At 40.4% G+C, this 6,050-nt stretch overlaps 1 protein-coding gene across 1 annotated transcript in view; it reads right to left on the bottom strand.

Annotated features, from left to right (window-relative positions):
- Positions 1-294: 294 nt before the first annotated feature.
- The window catches only part of LOC103886059, a 46,378-nt gene continuing 40,622 nt past the window's right edge, over positions 295-6,050 (bottom strand). The window contains exon 4 of the transcript XR_002523220.2: positions 295-1,301. The gene's annotated coding sequence lies outside the window, so the exon portion shown is untranslated. The remainder of the gene's footprint in view (positions 1,302-6,050) is intronic.

Here is a 6,050-nt window from a genome sequence, read left to right as displayed (position 1 = left end):
GTGTTACTGGATATCTTATTGAAATCCACTGTATCTTTGTTCACTGTTTGGCATTTTTTTGTTTTTTTGGTTTGTTTTGTTTTGTTTTTTGAGATGGAGTCTCGCTCTGTCACCCAGACTGGAATGCAGTGGCACGATCTTGGCTCACTGCAACCTCCACACTTCCCAAGTTCAAGCAATTCTCTTGTCTCAGCCTCCCAAGTAGCTGGCACTACAAGTGACTGCAACCATGCCCGACTAATTTTTGTATTTTAGTAGAGATGGAGTTTCACCATATTGGCCAGGCTGGTCTTAAACTCCTGACCTTGTGATCCACTTGCCTTGGGCTCCCAAAGTGCTGGGATTACAGGAATGAGCCACTGCACCTGGCCTGTTGTTTTCTTAATCTACCAGATACTGAAAGTGCTTTATTAAATATCCCCACTACAATTGTATTTATTTATTTTTTTGAAACAGAGTCTTCCTCTGTTGTCCAGGCTGGAGTGCAGTTTTACTTTATGTGTTTGTCTCCAGTGTTATTTGATATTTTGTGTTCATCATATTTCCTTAATAGGTTATGCCTTTTATCATTACATAGTATCTTTCTTTGAAGTGTTTCATGAATTCAAACTTGCATCCCAGTTGATCAAATACCTTGGGGTTTGTTGTTTTGTTATTCTTTGCAGTTGTCTAAGATGTCTTTGCCCAACCCTTAATTTACAGTATTTCACTTTGTCACGGGTATAACTCTTATGGGGCATGAAGCTGGGTTTTGTTTTTTAACCTAGTCTGACATTTTATAAGGAATTCTACCCACTTATATTTCTTGTAATAACTGATCTACTGAATTCCTCAATCTTATATTTAATTTGTATTTTTTACATTTTGCTATTGTTTCTTTTTTACCTGTTTTTATATTTTTTTGCTGACCTCTTTAAGTTTCTCTTCATTTTTTTTATTTCTTCTGGTAATTTGGGAGGTATTTTTGTTTGTCAAATGTGCTATACATTACCTTCCTTCCATAACCACTGAAGTTAATGTTGACTTTCCTATTAGCATATTATTAAATAAATATTTCATCCCACTGTGATATTAATTTCCCTGCCCCCTACCATCACACACAACCACACCTCTTAACTCCAGAGTTTTTCCCAACATCTCATTATTTCTGTTCCAATAATCCATACTCACCAATATTTTACAACATCTCAATTACATCATTTTCATGATCCAGTGTTTCCAATCCTTTTAGTCTTGAGATCTCCATTGTTTTCAGTTGTCATTTGGGTAGATAATTTTCTGCAGTGTTTTCATCAGAAAGGCTATAGGAGTAATAAACAGAGTCCTTACCTGTTTCCAAAATAATTTTTTTGGAACCAAATAAATAATACTTTCTTAATTATATGCTTCTTTGACTTCAGACCTTTTCTCACAATAGATTTTATTTCACCATCTCTAGCTTTCAGTTGACTTTTCTCTATACACTTAGTGTTATCATCTTTCAGTTTTCAGTATAGCAGACAAGTATAATACTAGTTCAATTCTCCTTTAATTTTTTTGTCTTTTTTTTTTCTTTTAGTGGAGAACTGGGACTCATTATGTTGCTCAGGTAGGCCTCGAACTCTCGGGTTCAAGTTATTCTCCCACCACTTCCTCCCTAAGTGCTGGGATTACAGGCATGAGCTGCCACATCCAGCTCTCCTTTATTTTCAATAATCAGAATGCTTTATTAAAAAAATGTCATTAGGGGTTTTCTTAAGGGAGAATTTTGTTTTGTTTTTGTTTTTGGATTTTTGTTTTGTTTTGTTTTGCTTTGCTTTGTTTGGTATAAAGTGTCATAGGTCAGGTTCCCTGGGAAACATTCTGAGATGGGGATTTGTGGGCAGGAGGAATTTTACAGAGGAGTGCTCTTGAGAACAATGACTATAAGGGATAAAGAGGCAGGACTGGGCAAAGGGAATAACTCAGTAGCCATGTGCCCCCTCAGCTGATCTTATGGGAGCTGAGTTTGAGTTTTCAAATTGGGACAAGAGAATCATTCCTTTGTGCATAGCATCAACCAGTATTGGATATGGACAGCAGTGGGTGGGGAGTTAGGGTGCCCCAGTCCTGAAAGGGGTAGCTAGGTGAAACTCCACAGTGTCTAGTACGCTGAATAGTCATGAATTTAATGAGGATATGTCGAATTCCACGTTTTTGTTTGGATTTGTTTTGTTTTGTCTTAATTCTTACTTAGACTCAGCTCTTGTAATCAGGAAACTAATGTCTTCCTTCAGCTCACTGAAATGTTCCTTCATTTTGGATATAGTAACCACTTTTCCACTCTTTCCTTTTTTTCTTCTGGATGGCTTATTTGCATGTTCCATTTCCTGGATCTGTGCTTTAAGTCACCTACATTTTCACTCATGTGTTTCCGTCTTTGTGGCATGTTGTGTTTCCTTTTACTTAATCCTCCAGATCTCTAATTCAGCTGCTATCAAGGATTAGGTCATTTTTCCCTCATTCATCTAATAGCTATTTCAATGCAGACATCGTGAAGGTAGGTATAGAAGATCTTTGTGGTGTTTCAATGATATATCCTTGAGAATGCTCATTTTTTTCATCTTCATCCCTCCGTCTCTTCTATCAACAATGAGTCGTATGTCCTAACCATTTGGGTTTCTCTCATCTAGTTCCTGAATCCCACTGGAGAAGCTATGGTTTTTCTTGAAGGTCATGTTCTATTGATTTGTACAGGTCAGATGTTTGGTTCCGGGCAAGGAGAAAGGCCAAAATGGTAGGGAAGTTTCTCTTCCTGTTACCATCTGCTGAGGCACTGAAAAGACTGGCAGGACACTCAGCCTACCAGATGCAGAAGCTCATCTGCTTGTTTCTGCCTCACTTCTCCAGGGCTACCATGATTAGCAGAAGCAGAGGGTCCTTCCATGGACCACATCCTGATGAAGATATGTGAAGCATCTCCTTCAGGATCCACACAATCTGCTCTCTTTGCCCAGACCTTGAAAAGAAGCTGGCTTTCTCTTTCTTTGCTCCTTCACCTCTAACTCAACCCTCAGATGTCTCAGCATCCCCCTTAGCATCAGGTTCACTATCCCACTGGTGGCCTTGGTACCTCATGGCTTGAAGGGGATGAAAAGGGAAAAAGTGTTAGGGGTGGACACTCAGGCAGTATCCCCAAAGAATCCTCCCCACCCCACCATGTTTTCTTAGGTTCTTCTTCTGATGTGAACTGGTCTCATCTTCCTTTTCAAATGGTAAGTTTCTTGATAGCAGGATCACATCACCTATGCCACTGCATTTCTCTCTGCAGCTACCACAAATGCCAGGCCATTGTAGACACTCAATAAACAGGGGCTCGCCTTGACAACAAATCCTGTTATCTTATTTGGCGCATTTCATAACCTTTCTGGCTAAAAGTAACAGTCCAACTGACTGGAATACCATGTGTGAAACGTGCCAGAGTATCTAACTCAGGGAGGCCCATGCACACCTACCCACTTGTCTTCCAAGAATCAGGTGATGCTGGAAAACTGAATGCTTAGTGGAGCTGATGCCAGTACCTTGGGGGATAAGGAGAGAAAGTGTGGCATTGGATTTAGCAAAAGAGATTGGAGCTCCAATTCCAGTCTTTCCACTTATCAGTCAAATGATTTATCTTCTTTGAACTTCAATTTATTCACTTACAAAGTAGGTTAAGAAAATAGTTACTTCTTCACAAGGCTGTTACAGGGATTAATTCATGAATTAACATGTCTGCTACATAACAAGAGCTCAGGGACTGTGAGCTTCTAGCATTCTTGTTATGACCATTATTGTTACAGTGGGGAGAGGGGATGGGCTGGTCAATAGTTGAGGGGCAGAAACCAGGGAAGAGGAAGAAGAATGGGGAAAAGAATGAGAAAGGGAGGACCTTAACTCTGAGTCTTCACCCAGAGATCCTGAAAACATTGGCTATTTAAGGAGATTTTAATTCCTTTTCCAGTAATAGTGACATTTCTACAGACTGGGTCTGTATTTTTTTTTTCCATTTTCCTAAATAGTATCACATCAAACCTCCTAAGAGAGTGCCTTTCCCACCCAGTCACCTCAAATAGGGCCAGAGGGATGGAGTGGATGGGAGGAGGTGAGATGGGGCAGAAGTAATGCAGCCCCCAGCTCGTCAGCAGGTGCCCATTGTTGGAATTCTTCAGCTTTAATGGTCTTTCCCATTTCTCGCATGGAGAAAGACAGCACCTCCTTTGACATTCTTTATGGGTAAGGTGAAATCAGGGCAGGAGGAGCCACAGCTCCATAACTTTCTGGGTTGACCAGAGATCCCTCAGGAGCAGCCTGAGTTCCTGTGCCAGATGGCCCGGGTTCTAATTCTACTTCTTCCACTGAGTAATTGTGTGACCTCAGGCAAGGTACTTAACCTCTGTGTGTCTCAGTAAAAGGATGCTTTATTAACAAACTTTTATATTGCACTATTTAAAGGACTTTACAAATACAAATTCATTTAGTTCTTATAGCAATAGAAGGTAGGTCAGTGCCAGGTGCTGTGGCTTGTAATCCCAGCACTTTGGGAGGCCAAGGCAGGCAGATCACTTGGGGTCAAGAATTCAACACTAGCCTGGCCAACATGGTTGAAACCCTGTCTCTACCAAAAAATACAAAAATTAGCCAGGCATAGTAGTGTGAGCCTGTAATTTCAGCTACTCGGGAGGCTGAGGCACAAGAATCACTTGAACCCGAGAGGTGGCAGTTGCAGTGAACCAAGATCATGCCACTGCACTCCCACCTGGGCAACAGAGTGAGACCCTATCTCAAAAACAAGAGAAGATAGGCCAGACAAAATGTGGTAAAGATTAAATGGTTAATATATGCAACATGCTTAAAGTCCCCTGTTTGGTACATGGTAAATGCAAGCATGATCCGGTGTTGTCATTATTACTGTAAATGTTATCCATTAGCTGCCATCATCTTCTTCTCCTTCATCTTCCAGGGGTTCTGTTGTGGTATAACACTTGAGGGCATTTTTTCTCTCCTCATTCCACCACCAAACTCTCCTCATTTCGCGGGGGGTAGGGGGTGGCATATCTAAGTTTATTGATTTATGGTTGTTGTTGTTTTTTTTTAGCAATTTCAACTTTCAGATTTAGGGGCTATATATGCAGGTTAAATGGGTATACTGTGTGATGCTGATATTTGGGGTACAGATGATCCCATCACCCAGGTAGTGAGCACAGGACTCAATAAGTAGCTTTTTTTAGCCCATGCTCCCTTTCTTCCCTCTCTGTCTAGCACTCTACAGTATCCATTTTTTATGTCCATGCATACATGTTTGACTCCCATTTACATGTGAGAATATGCGCTATTTGGTTTTCTGTTTCTGTGTTAGTTTGCTTAGGATAATGGCCTCCAGCTGCAAACAGGTTGTTGCAAAGGACATGATATTGTTCTTTGTATGACTGCATAGTATTCCATGGTGTATATGTACCACATTAGCCAGTCCACAGTTGATGGGCACGTAGGTTGATTCCATGTCTTTGCTATTGTGAATAGCTCTGTGATGAACATAGAAGTGTATGTATCTCTTGGATAGAGCAATTTATTTTCCTTTGGGTATATACCCAGTAATGGGATTGCTGGGTGGAATGCTAGTTCCATTTTTAAGTTCTTTGAGAAATCTCCAAACTGCTTTCCACAGTGGCTGAAATTGTACATTCCCACCAGCATTATAGAAGCATTCCCTCTTCTCCACAGCCTCACCAGCATGTTATTTTTTGACTTTTAATAATAGACATTCTGACAGGTGTGAGATGGTATCTCATTGTGGTTTTTAATTTACATTTTTCTGATGCTTAGTGATGTTGAGCATTTTTTTTTTCATGTTTTCTGGTTGCTTGTAGGTCTTCTTTTGAGAAGAGCCTGTTCCTGTCCTTTGCCCATTTTTTAATGAGTTGTTGCCTTTTGCATGTTGAATTATTTAAGTTCCTTATAGATTCTGGATGTTAGACCTTGGTTGGATGCACAGTTTGGGAATATTTCCTCCCATTCTGCAGGCTGTTTGTTTCCTCTGTTGATGGAGTCTG

Source organism: Papio anubis, chromosome 7 (genome assembly GCF_008728515.1).
Source record: "Papio anubis isolate 15944 chromosome 7, Panubis1.0, whole genome shotgun sequence".
NCBI lineage: Eukaryota > Metazoa > Chordata > Mammalia > Primates > Cercopithecidae > Papio > Papio anubis.
This window is presented reverse-complemented; position numbering and strand designations above follow the sequence as displayed.